Here is a 14516-nt window from a genome sequence, read left to right as displayed (position 1 = left end):
TACAAATTGACATTTCTAGTTCCCTGTTTTCAGTCTTGCAGCTTTATTTTATTTTTGAAAATTCTTTATCCGGGTTGGTATCCAGGTGATGTTGTCATGTGTCTTAATCTCAAGTTGTTGTCTGATGTTCTTTGTTCTCTGTCCAAAGGACTCGCTTTAGTATTTCTTGTAAGATTGGCCTAATTTTCACAGATTCCCTTAGTTTCCATTTATCTGGAAATGTCCTAATTATTTTTATTTGAGAAACCATTTTGCTGAATATATAATTCTTGGTTAGCAACTTTTTTCTTTCAGGGTTTTATATATGTCATCCCATTGCCTTCTTGCCTACATGGTTTCTGCCAGGAAATCAGAGCTTAATCTTACTGATTCCCCTTTTTATGTAATATTTCATTTTTCCTGAGCTGCTGTCAGGATTCTTTCTTTGTTTTTAGTTTTGGAAAGTTTGATTATGATACATCTTGGTGATTTCCTCTTGCAATCTGTCCTATATGGCATCCAGTGGACCTCTTGGGTGGATATCTTCTCTTTCATGATATTAAGGAAGTTTCCTGCCAGCAAGTCTTCAAAATTTTTTGCTGTGTTCTTTTTTATCTCTTCCTGTTCTCGAATCCTGATCTTGTATAAATTATTCTTCTTGATATTTTCTCACATAACTCTCAGGCTTTCTTCATTTTTCTTCATTCTTTTTTATGATTGTTACTCAAACAGATAGGTATCAAGGGATTAGTCCTCTATTTTGCTGATTCTGTCTTCCATTGACTCAATTCTACGCCTTCGTCCTTCCAATGCTTTATCTGTTTCTGAATTTATGTTAATCTTCTGGATCTTTAGCTGCTGTTTTTGCATGACTTCTAATTGTCTGTTTATTTTGTCATTTTGTTCTTGTATTGTTTTCCTGAATTCTTCTAGAGCCTTATCTGTGTTTTCCCTGGTTTTGTCTGTGTTCTCCTTGATCTCTTTCTTGATCTCTTTGAGAATTCTATATATTAGTCTTTTGAATTTCTTATCAGGTAGTTCAATTACCATTTCTTCACCAGGAAGGTTTTCTGGTTCTTTATTTGGTCACTTGCTTTAGCCATCTCATCCTGTTTCTTTATATGATTTTATATTGTCTGTTGCCTTTGAGGCATTAACACGTTATTTTATTGATTTGTTTGCTTCATTCTGATTTTTTTTCTTGTTCGTTTTGTTGTATCTGGGCTGCCGGGGCTTGCATGGTTCACTGATCTCATGTATAGCAGCACTGGAGTGCTCACCACCTGGCTCTGGGTGATTGGGGCAGCAGCTGGTTGTGTGAGTGTGGGTCTCTGTTGGTTGCACTGAGCAGCTGTAGGTGCAGGCATTTGCAGGCATTGGCCATAGCCTCTTGTCTTCCCAATGGCATGAGAGCCGGCAGTTGCACAAGTCAAGTGGGTAGGGCTGCAGGTGTGGTGGATGTGATGGGCGAGCAAGAACATTGCTGCCATCAATTGTCAGGTGGGGGAGTAAGATAAGGGGAGGGAGGGAATGGTGATGGGCAGGTGATCACACAAGTGCACAATTGCCACCACTCCCTGGGTGAAGGGGGATGGATGATGGGCATATGAGAATGCAGGCGCACAGTGGAATGGCTGCATCACATGGTAAGTGTATGGTTAACTTTTTAAGAAAATACCAAATTGTTTTTTGAAATGGTTGTACCATTTTACATTCCCACCATCAGCACAGGAGGGTTCCAGTTGCTCCATACCTTCACGGGCAGTTTATATGGTCAGTCTTTTTATTTTAATCATACCAGTAGGCATGTAGTGATTTTAAGGAGTGGTATCTCACTGTGGTTTTAAGTTGATTTTCCTGAGGACTAATGATATTCAGTGTCTCTTCATATGCTTGCTTCCATTCATATATCTTCTTTTGGGAATTGTCTCTTCAAATACATTTCCCATTTTCTTATTGAGTTGTTTATCTTATTATTGAGTTGAAAGGGTTCTTTATTTATTCTCAGTATTTGTCCTCTGTCTGATATACGTGTTTGCAGATGTCGTTTCCTGATCTAAGGCTTTCTTTTTCTTCAAGGTGTCTGTCAATGAACAAAAGTTTCAAATATTGGTGAAGTTCAATTTAAAAAATTTTACCCCTTATAGTTTGTGCTTTTTTGTTGTTGTTGTTCTACAATAAAATTTTTTCTCTTACATCTTATTCCAGAATTTTTATCATTTGAGGTTTTACATTTAGGTCTATGAACCATTTTAGCTATTTTTTGGTTGTATGGTGTGAAATGGAGATCAATGTTTGTTTTTTTGTTTTCCCATACAAATATCCGGTTGATCTAGCACCATTTGTTGAAAAGACTATCATTTCCCCTATTCAATTGCCCTTACCTTTGTCAAAATTGACTGTATATGTTTGAGTCTATACTACTGTAAGTACTATATGATAATTATGTAGCTTTGTAGTGCTTGATATCTGGCAGGGTATTTCACTCTTCTTTTATAGAATTTTCTTCAATATTCTTGGACATTACTTTTTTTCACATAAACTTTGGAATCAGCTTATTTTGTTCTAAAACTTCTGATGGTCTTTTTAGTGGGATAGGTTGGTTAATTTAGGAAGAATTGTTGTCTTCTCAAGAAGGAGTCTTTCTATGCAAGAGTAGGATATACCTTTCCATTCACCTAAGTGCTTTATGTGTCCTTTGGTTTAAAGTTTTCCCCATATAAATCTTATATTTTTTATTAAGTTTATTACTAGGTATTTGCCTTTTTTTTTTAAATCACCATTGTAAATTCTTCCAATGTTTAAATATTGACAACTAAAAAGTGTTTGGTATATTATGAGCCATTGAATTTCAAACTTAGGCCAAATCCAGATCTGCAACCTCAGATCTATTCCAGCTCTTTGCTTCATATAAGGAAATCCAGAGATGTTGAGTGACTTTCTCAAGGCCACACAGCAAGCTGGGGGTAGAGATGGCACTAAAGCCCAGGTAACCTGTCTCTATATTTAGCCTGCCTCTGAATCCAGAGCTCTGTCATTTAATCAACCTCTATAAAATATTTGAGGGGCTAGAAAAACAACAAATGTTCTTACGCGCATTGGGCACTTGTATTTGCCTAGGAACTGAGTTCATCAATCCAGATAAAAATTAGAAAGGAATTAGAAAAAAGAAAATAAAATAATTTTTAAATGCGAGAAACAGCCAAATACAGACACACACGCACGCACACCCCAAACCCTCAAACCTCCCGAGCTTCCTGCCTGTGAACCAACAGGGGGTGTGTGAGTTTCTTGGCCTGTTGGCAGGTGCTCTCTCAAAGGCCCCATAGCCCTCCACTTCCTGAGGAGGCAGCGGCAGAACAAAGCCAGCAGAGGCTTCTTTTCTCTTTATCCTCTGGGCCACTGCTGCCAGAGCCTCTGCCTCCAGGCACCGTCCTGAGGGAGAAAGACAAGATGAAGTGGAAGGTGTTTGTTATCGCGGCTGTCCTGCAGACACAGTTCCCAGTTACAGGTAAGGCCAGCTGGACGATGATGGGGAACTTTTAGAAACTCTTGGTGTGTGTGGGGTGGGGGGCAATAATGGTTTGAGGAGCTGATATCTCCTCTGAATCGTATCCTCCCAAGATCAATGGGCAGCTGAGCAGGGAGGGGTCTGGACTGGTGTTGGCATCTGCCTTATTACAGCCAAACTGAGCATCAGTTCCTAGCCAGCTGCCTGAAGTATAGGTGTTTCCACTAAGACAAAAGTCTGTGGAGGGGAAAGATGAGGAGGAAGAAAGCCAAAGAGCAACTGAGGCAGAACCAGTGTAGAGAAAAAGGCAGAATATTTAACAGCAGCTGGATGGGATCAGAAAATGTCAGCTGGGCCACATTTCATGCTGCAAGCATTTTTAGTCTCTATGTCGTCTTCTTTCACCTCCTTGCTGTCTCCATCACACTGCCCTTTCCTTCTTCCTTTGCCAACAGATAACATTTCTCTAGTCAGCCAGACAGGGTCATGGACGATAGCCCTGACTGGCTCTAAAAACCTGGATGGGCCAGGGACTAGGTAGGGCTGGTGAGGAGCTACGTGGTAGGTGTAGTAGGCACTGAGTTTGTAGCTTCCATGGAGTGCTTGCCATTTCAGGGCCAGAGCAGTCCGATTCTGAGCTCAGCCCTGTCATGGCTGCCCCTACACCCCACAGCCAGGGCTGCCCCATGACACACCCATCCCAGGCCCAGTGACTCACCCACCATACCTCATGCAGCTCTTTCTCTGAAGCCAAAAAGCCAGAGATGCTGACCAAACAGGGGGACAAATAAGAGGACGTGACTTGTGAAGTCACCACCATGGGTACCGAACAACCAAGAGAACTTGCTCCCCACCTCATTCCAGTTCATGGGAGTCTGACTTTTCTATAAAACTTTTAACTTCTGCCATGTTCTCTAGTCCAGATTATGAGGAGGAAGAAAACAAGTGGAAAAAAAAAAGAGAAATTAGACTGTCTCAGAGGGTTGATGTTATAGCATTTTTTTTACAAGAAATGGGACAGGCTGTATTTGAATGTAAAGAAATAGGGACAATACCCACCAGCAAAAAAGGGACTCCACTTTACAGCTCACCTCAGAGTGGGAGGGTATTTAGCGACAATGTTGGGATAAGCAGGACAAGACATAGGCACTTCTGTTCCTCCCAGGGAGCATACACGGCCCCCGCCTAGCACCTCAGGGGCTCCAAGGGCTTGAATGATTGCAGAGTTTTCTGTAAGATCACAGCTCTCTTCTCAGAAAGGCCTTGGTGGGTGTGAGTCACAGTGAGTTGCTGGGTGAGTGCACCAGAGGGAGTTCAGAGCAGCCCATGCTTGTGTGCAGGCAACAAGAAGATCCATAACACCATTACGGCCTTTGAATACAGTGATTTCAGGGGCAAACAACTGATGGCAACAGCGTCAGACTCTGGGTTGGGGCTTGGGTACTCAGAGTACCTCAGATTGCCCTTGGGTGAAAACTCCACCATACGGGGCCTTTACCTCCAGTTTCCTCGATGGCATCCTCCTGAACGCTCTGTCTGTGTTGGGCTTTGGGGCCAAGGTAGGGGCAAAGTGGAGTGAGAAGAGAAAATGAAAGGCTGCTAGATGGAGGCCACCAAGGGTGGTAACCAAACTCAAGCCAGCAGACAAGATGGAGGGCATGCCCCATTTTCACAAATAGCATACCAAAAAAAAAAAAAAAACAAAAAACCCGTTGCCATCGCGTGGATTCTGACTCACAGCAACCCTAGAGGACAGAGTAGAGCTACCCCATAGGGTTTCCAAGGAATGGCTGGCAGGTTCCAATTGTGTACAGGAGAAAAAAAGTTAGATTGATGAATTTTTCACTTTTCAATCATAGTTGCTTTGCCTTTGTGGATATTGAAATTTCAGCCATTTTTAGATAAGAGTTCTAGACAGAACTTTTTCACATTGTCCTGGCCCAGAAACAAGCTGCGATGAAGGCAAAGGGAGACCTAGAGAGGCCTCTACCACCAAGGACAACAAACAGCAGCCATGTTGCCTGAGAAAACACCTCTGTAATTTCCCCTTGAGGAAAGGCTGCAGAAAGAATTTCAGTTGAGATCTTCCCTCATTTTTTGTCCAGTTAAGTCATTTGTTCCCCAAACTTCGAAAGAAGCTACTTTTTACTAGGACGTTTCCATTTGTTATTTGTTGTTGTTGTTGTTTTAATAGAAAAGCCCAGATCTTTAGGATTAAAACAAATAATAACTCAATCTCCAATAAGGGTGTCTCCCTGGGAGAGAGCCTATCATGACCAGGGTCTGAGGCTCGAAAAAGCTAAGATGCTGTGCTTAAAGGCAAGAGTACACATCCACCTGCACAGCCCTCAGCGCCTCGGTGCCTCCAACACCCTGCTTCACAGCAGCCAAGAAAGTGCCCAGTGGTCCATGCAGCCTTTGCCCTTTCGCAGGTGAGGAAATACAGCTCTGACACGAAGCATCAGGAAATTCAGACTCCCCAGGTTGTGAGTGGCTCTGCTTTTAGAGAGGTGGCTGGACGTGGTTAAAAGAGTCAAGCCAAACACAGATGGAGTCTCAGCACTACCACTTTCTAGCTGTGCAACCTTGGGCAACTTACTTAACCTCTGTAGGCCTCAGTTTTCTCATCTTTAAAGTAAGGAAGATGAAAAATGAAAGTATAGCACCCGGGACATAGTATTGTTGTGATCGTCAGGTGCCATCGAGTGGACTCCAACTCATAGTGACCCTATATGACAGAGTAGAACTGCCCCACAAGGCTTCCTGGCTATAACCTTTATGGGAGCAGATCACAAGGTCTCTTCTCCTGTGGAGCTGCTGGTGGATTCAAACCACTGCCCTTTCAGTTAGCAGCTGAGCACTTAACCATTGCACCACCAGGGCCCCTTTGATACATGGTAGAGAGACAATAAATGGCAGTTTTATTATTACATCATTACTTCCTGGACTGGTTTCTTCTACTCAATGGCCAGGAACAGAAGATAGAAACACATGGCTGGGATTCTTAATTTGTTCTCAATTGTGTTCTAAAGCGCAGGGAGCACTTTCTCTCTCTGTTGAAATCCAACTCATCCGCTTGTGATTTGGTAGCACACCGCTAACAGCACGGGAACACAGCAGTGACCATGGTGGGTGTCCCCATCGCTAACGAGGGTCAAAGCTTTGGCTGCTCCTTAGATGACATTCCATCTACCGTTGTTATTTTTTTACGACATTTACTCTGTAAAGGAGTGTTCCCCCAAAGTGAAACATGCCTGGAAAAAAAATACATATACATATATATATATATATATTATAAATAGTTAAGGGGAGGAAATTAAAAACAAGATCTACCTGGTTGTACTTGGTCGGGGTGGCCACCTGGATTTTGGGGTGGGTGCCCAGTGAGTTGGAATCGACTCAAAAGCAACTACCAACCACAACAGCACAGTGAGTGACTGGCTATTTAAAGCAAACTTCTTGAACACCTGACCTTTGCTGAAATTACCTGGAGCTGGATTTGAAGGGGACGTTCAGGTGACGCCAGTCAAGTTCATCGATGGCGTTTGCACCAGTGGTCTGATTTGCCCTCCCGGCACCTGGTCTGCTCACTCAGAGAGCGACTTCTCTCCCAGGGCGTTTCTCAGACTTTCTGGACTAGAGACAACTGCTGCTGCTGCTAAACAGTCCCCCCGAACAGCTCTGGGGAGCTCTTACTTGGGCGAATAACCACTGCTGTATTTATTTAGAAATTCTTTTTATTTTTGCTTCTATTCTTTAAAAAAGTAGGCTCAATTTTTATTGGGTACACCCTTTTCCTTTAGAGTCACCCAGCCTTGTGACTGGTGTTTTAGTTAGAAGGGTCCTTGCACCAGTAGAGAACTGCCTTGAAATCACCCAACCCAATGCCGTCGAGTCGATTCCCTTGGAATAGAGTTGTCTAAACACACTTCGGGAATCTTTTTTCTCCTAAGCCTAGTTTATCTTGGTCAGCTATTGACGAAATAAATACCAAGGATAGTTCAAAATAAATTTCTTAGCTCTGCTTCTGCCAAGGCTAATTCTTATTGACAATAAAGTGATGGTCGGTTTAGGAGCCTGGGTAGCACGAGCTGTTTGATATCTACTGCTAACCTAAAGGTTGGCAGTTTGAACACACCCAGGCCTGGGGAACAGCTTCTGTACAGGTTATAGCCAAGAAAACTCTATGGGGCAGTTCTACTCTGTAACACATGGGGTCACCATGAGTTGGAATCAACTCGACGGCAACAGGGTTTCTTTGGATGGTTGTTGTTGTTGTTAGGTGTGGTCGAGTCGGTTCCAACTCATAGCAACCCTATGCACAACAGAACGAAACACTGCCCGGTCCTGAGCCATCCTTACAATCATTGTTATGCTTGAGCTCATCGTTGCAGCCACTGTGTCAATCCACCTGGTTGAGGGTCTTCCTCTTTTCTGCTGACCATGTACTCTGCCAAGTATGATGTCCTTCTCCTGGGACTGATCCCTCCTGACAACACGTCTTTGGATGGTAGATTTAAGCAATTTGAGCATTCAGTCAGTTTGGTTAAAGAAACCAGTCATTCAACCTGTTAGGTGGGCTGAAATGATCAGTATAGTGGCTCCACGTACACAACCTTGTCTTCCAGCCTAAAACACGACTCCGAATTCCTCAGAGAAAGGATACCTCCATCTTGTACATGGTTGTCTCAGCAGTGCTAAATGTTTCCATGTGATTAAACTAACTTAAATGGTTTATCTTGGGGGAGGGGTTATTGAGTTGGCTTTATTTTGGCCCTTTCCTCTAGAAAACTTAGTATTAAACAATGTACGTTAAAAACAAACAGAAAAAGAAGTTAACTGGCAGGATGGATGGGGCACTTTGAGTAAGATGGTTCGAAGTGAGTTGCAAGGACTCTAAGATAAAATCCTGCTGTTATTCAGATTTCCCGGTTTAATCTCAGAGAATTTCTGATGTTTGATTATTTTGAACCTACCAAACTGGTAATTTCATGATTTGACCAATATTATATCTCAAAAACAAAGAATCTCACTTTTCTGACTTGGTTTTAATAGTAGGGAAAAGTAGAAAATAAACAAAGCCATCACAGTTGGAGATTGTTAGCTAACAAGCTGTTAAACTAATGAAAGGTGCCGATGAGAAAAAGAAAGATTTGTGGGTTATGGCACAGATCACAGCATTCCATTGTCCGATTGCTTCCAAATATGGGAGATAAAAAAGGCAGGCTATCAGACCACTGGAGTCCGGTTTGGTCCAGGTTACTAAAAAAATGCCCCAGGTGGCTGTCACTTTCTTTCCTCTCTTACTTTTATATATTTTCTAAAAAAGATCATAAAATCACGGAAGTTAAAAAAAAATTTTTTTTAATCCTTAATCGTACTCTGCCAGCCCATTAACTTTATCATGTTCCTGTCTTTTTATTCCATCCCCACGTTTTTTTTTTTACAAGTACATATTTATTTTTATACAGTTGTAATCATAAAAAAAAAAAAGCTTCTTATGCTTCCTTTCCCCTTAATATTTTCTTTTAAGCATTTTTGGGGGAGCCTAGCTTTTATGATTTATGATTGTTTTTATTGATGTGTAAACTTTCATAGAGTATATACACTGTATTTTCTTCACTAGCCCCTTATTTTGAATATTTGGGCTGTGTCTAATTTTTGTTATTATGGTTAACCCTGCGAGAAAATCTTTACACCTCTGGTTTTTTGAATTTCTTTTGAATTACTTCCGTGGCTCATTTCTCCAGGGTTGACAGTTAAGAGAACAGGTTAACGTGAAAGGGCATCTCATAAGATACTCCAGACTTCCGTTGGAAACAATCCCCTCGAGGAAAGGAGGGCTTTTTTTCCTAGCTCTCTGTGATCATCTGCAAGTGTTTGTGTCTTCCCTGGAGAAGGCAACACGGTGGTGGGAGAGAAGAGATTCACCAGCAGCACGGTTGCTCACCTTCAGAGCCTGTTTGTTCCTCTGTAAGATGGTGGCAGTAACGTCTACCTCCTACAGGCTGGTGGGGATTGGAGAGACTATTCGAAAGTGCCTACACATAGAAGGTGCTTGAATAAGTGTAGCCACTATCATGCACAGCTCAGCTTCCCAATCTGCAAAATACAAAAAGCATCACTATCCCAGTGTGATAAAGTAGAAATTCAAAAAGAAAAAAAAGATAGTTGCCGTCAAGTTGGTTCTCACTCATGGTGACCCTATGTGTGTCAGAGTAGAACTGTGTTCATGGGGTTTTCAATGGCTGACTTTTTAGAAGTAGATTGCCAGGACTTTCTTACAACGCACCTTTGGGTGGATTCAAACTTCCAGTGTTTCAGTCAGCAGCCAACCACGTTAATTCTTTGCATCACCCAGGGGCTGCAAAGTAGAAACATTGGTACTAAAACTTCTTTTTCTCTCTCTGTCACTAAATCACAGTGTAAACTTGGGCAAGAAATTTCTCTCTGGGCTTTAGTTTTCTCATCTGTAAAATGTGAGAGGGTTGAGCCCCCTTTTCAGCTACAAGATGATTATGTACGGCCTTGAAGTTTCTAAGAATGTCGTGTTACCCAGTCTCCTACTCCCCACCCACCCCAGTGGTCTTGGCACAGAGAGTTAGGAGCCTAAACTTCATTCTGCCCTGAAACTTGAAATATAAACTTTTTTATCTGGACTCTCAGCTTATCACAGTATTTCAAACTCTCTAGCGGGAGCCTCTGTTGTGAAAACTGCAAGGGTGAAGTCAAACACTTTCTGGCTTGTCCAGCATGCTTGCGCATCGGCTGCACATTTATTGGGGGCCACTGGAGGGCTTTGCTGGTGAGAGACGACTGAAGAGAAAGCAGGCTGCTGCCGGAAGCAGCCAAAATGCAATGGTAGAAATGTTAGAAGATTCTACTGTCCACTTGGCTTGCCTGTTATGGTTTGTGTTACTCAGCAGTAATTTTCAGGCTCAAGGGGAAAAAAGTAAATAGAAAGCGTTAGAGCTAGGGCAGGCAGGGTCCTTGCCCTGTCCAGACTGCCTCTCTCTTTGTCCAGCCAGCAATCCCTTTACGCAGACACAACGCTTTCCAAGGCCTCCATTTTTCGGTTCTCATCCTCTGGCAAGTGGCAGGAGAAGTTGCTGTTTTTAGGGGCCGTGGGATCGGCTCCAACTCATAGTAACAAACAAAATGTTGCCTGGTCCTGTGCCACCTTCATGATTGTTGCTATGTTTGAGCCTATCGCTTTGGCTACCGTGTCAGTCCATCTCATCTAGGGTTTCCTGCTTTCACTGACCGTCTGGTTTACCAAACGTTATGTCCTTTTCTAGTGACTGGTCTTTCCTGATGACGTGTCTAAAGTAAGCGAGCCAGAGTCTTGCCATTTACGCTTCTAAGGAGCATCCTGGTAGGATTCTCTTTTCATAAATGAAGTAAATGAGGCCCAGAGGTTGGTGACTTCCCAAGAGAAGACCCAGGCCCCAAGCAAGCCTCTCAAATGCTCGCTGCAACCTCTGTGAGGCACTGCTATCACCAGTTGTCTGAATTCTGAGGCAGTCTTCTGGAGGTACTCCCCTTAGTAATTTATTACTATTTTCCTCTCAGTTTTCCAGGTAGAAAATAATCATTTGTTTGCTGAAGACCTGCATTTAATATACATGCTTCTGCTGAGTATAAAATATTTGGTTGCTAATATACAACTACGTTTTTTCTCTGACATATCGCTATAGTTGGGAATTCACATTTTCCCCAAATATGGTAAATCTGTATTTTGCATTTTACTCTTAATCAGTATGTCTACTTGGGAGCTTTCCTTGAGAAGTATGGGCAGCTCAACCCTTTTCTATTTATTTATGCAGGTGCCTTACACATAGGTGGGTTCCTGACATGCTTTGTGTAAATTAAATCAGATTTCAGAGGTTGTGACCCTGAATTAATTGATCTGTCTGGTAAGAACTTATCTTCACACGGCATATAAAATGTTCTAAAGGAATGGCACAAAGTTACACACAGACTCTGAGATGAGATTTGGTCTTTTACTAAGTCCTTTTTTTTTTTTTTTGAGGAGTAGGAGAATTGCCTTTGAATGACAAATGTCGATAATCAAGTCCCAATTATTTTTGCCAGATACCAGCCTTGGGCCCACCTGCATCTGCAGGGGCTGGACTCAGGGAGCCCAGACTGGTCTGCTGTTGGCTGGAGCAGAGCAAACCATAATAAGCAATCTGATCCTCAGAGCAAAACAAATGAAGCATTTGAGGGCCAAATATCTGAGTCTCTTAGGTGTGGCCACCCCAAAAGTTGAGTAGAATGAGAGTTGGGAAAAGGAGAAGCATTCCAGAGCTTCAGCAGGACATTTCAAGGGGCAATAAGCTGTAGGAATGTAGATTTACTATTTACCTGGTGCCACCGAGTAGATTCCAACTCATGGTGGCCCCATGTGTGTCAGAGTAGAACTGTGCTCCGTAGAGTTTTCAATGGCTGATTTTTCAGAGTTAGATCACAAGGCCTTTCTTCCAAGGCACCTCCGGGCGGACTGGAACTTCTAACCCTTCAGTTAGTTGCTAAGCATGTTAACTGTTTGCATCACCCAGGGACTCCAATTAGCATTTAGGATTTTAAAAATCCCTGCTGTTTATTTATATTGCTGTGGATACTAGAACATCAGCTGTGTGTCCCTATGTTTCACTAGTTCCCCACCTTGTCATGTTGTACTGGCTTTAAGGTGAAATGTGGGTGACAGCTCCGAGTTAGGAGTGTCCTTTCACCATCCAGGCTGTTAGTGATGATGACGAAAAGGCGTTATACAGGAAATAATAGAAAAGACCACCTGGGAAGGTGGGGGGAGTTTGCAGCCTGTTGCCACAGGAGGCAGACTGGCCAAAGCAGGCTGTGCCAGGTAGAGAAAGGGTGGGTGAGTCAGGCGAAACCACCATGGGAATGGCACGAACCCAAGCCTCGCCACATGGGTTATAGCTGCCATGTGGGTGCTGGTGAGTGTGTGTGCCAGCATGTGGGCTTTGTGCTCCGGTGGGGGTTCAGGTGTCTCTGTCTGGTGTGCAGTGCTGGTGTGTGCTGCCGCATGTTTGTGTGTGTTCTGCTGTGTGTTCTAGCGTGTGCATGCAGATACACACGCGTTAGTGTGTGCTGCATCAGATTCCCACCCATGTGCTAATAGATAGGTGCTCATGTCTGCAGGTGTGTGTTCTCGTGTGCACTGATGAGCAGTGTGGTGTGTGTGTGGGGTGTATTTAATAGGAAGTTGCTACAGCTGCTAACCAAAGGATCAGCAGTTTGAATCCTCCAGGCGCTCCTTGGAAACTCTAAGGGGCAGTTCTACTCTGTCCTATAGGGTCGCTATGAGTCAGAATCGACTTAGCGGCACTGGGTTTGGTTTGGTTGGTTTTGGTGGCGGCAGGATAGCTCCTTAGAAGGAGGGTAAGTGTTTCTGGGCTCAGAACTGGTAATCTGGGTAGGAGATCTGCAGGGCTAAGGTGGCACTGAGCATATCCCAGAGATCCTGTGGAGAAGGGAGGCAGGAAAAATTCTGTCCAAGCTGGAATCTCTAGGATCATAAAGCGATGGACGTGGCTTGTTCATAGATACATTGACTTCCCAGGTTGGCGAGGCCCGATTCCCCTCAGAATTCACCCATGGCCTAAGTAAGCCTAGTACCTGTCTTTCTTTCACCTTCCTTCCTGCCAGTTCCCTCTACTTAAAATGCTAACTTTACCTCCACCCCCACCAATGGAAACCCTGTCCATCCCTTAAATTCAAGCCCGGGTGTGTGGGGATCTCCCATGCTGCAGACCCACTGTTGACGTTTTTACCAGCATTAAAATAAAAACCCATTGCCATCGAGTCAATTCTGACTCATAGCAACCCTATAGGACAGAGTAGAACTGCCCTATAGGGTTTCCAAAGAGCAGCTGGTGGATTCAAAGTGCTGACCTTTTGGCTAGCAACCTAGCTCTTAACCACTGTGCCACGAGGGCCCCAACCTTAAAATTGACAGTGGAAAATTGTTATTCTCAGAACTCGAGGTTGAAGACCAAGCACAAATCGTTCCCTGTGGAAACTCGTGGAGACCCAGTATAAAGACGGTTCCAGGAACAATTACCCGTCAGCAGAAAGCACTACTGGCTCCCCAAATGCCCACCCATTCTTTCCACAGTGGCCATCGTATGTAGTTTGACTAAAAGTATCAAAATGCATTAGATGCTTTTTTGTTTGTTTATTTCTGCCCTCAGAATAGATTGGCAAGCAATCCAATAAGGTGGCAGCTGGTGACCTAATTTGGCCACTAAAGAGTTGAGATGACCGTACCAATAGTTATTTTTATTATCTGATTATTTAAACTGTCTGGTCAATCACTCGCCTATCGGTGAGCATTTACCAAGCATGTCTCATGTGGCCCAAGTCAAACAATCGACCCTGCAGATGGTTGGCCCAGCCAGCCCACTGGCTAGGCTAGTGCCCTGTAGACAGATACAGAGTGATTGAGAACCTAGTAAGTAAAAAAAAAAAGTGTCTCCAGTCCCATTACTCATGTTCTCAGTTTTAATGAGAAGTCTTAATTTACCTGCAGGGTGGCTTCTTTATGGTCTGGTCTAACTGTCGTCATTTTGTGGACCTGTGCTAATTTCCAAGCTCAGTTCGGTAACAAAGGAAGTACGTATCACAGATGCCACCCAGCACTGTTTTGGGTTAGGCTAGAGAGCTTCAGAAGGACCCCATTGATTTCCTCTGAGCAGAGAAATCTTGGTCTCTTTTCCCACTTATCAACACTTCAAAACACAGGCCTATATAAAATACACAAATGCTTTCTGGACAAAACGAACCTTTTCCATTTTCTTTGGGTTTCAGTGGGAACAATAAAGATTGAGCTACAAAAGGTTGGCAAAGAGGATTATTCTTTCTATTAAGCGCAAAAGCTTCAAAGAACAGCTCAGAAAGTCAAATAATTGTATCCATGGCTGCTCACCCATCCATCTCCCTGCTGACCTGGTCTATGAAAACCGCTTTAGAAATTTGGCCAACGCTCACCTAACCAGTGCAA

The sequence above is a fragment of the Elephas maximus genome, chromosome 3, assembly GCF_024166365.1.
Source record: "Elephas maximus indicus isolate mEleMax1 chromosome 3, mEleMax1 primary haplotype, whole genome shotgun sequence".
Classification (NCBI taxonomy): domain Eukaryota; kingdom Metazoa; phylum Chordata; class Mammalia; order Proboscidea; family Elephantidae; genus Elephas; species Elephas maximus.
The sequence above is the reverse complement of the archived record's forward strand: the minus strand, read 5'-3'. Positions refer to the sequence as shown.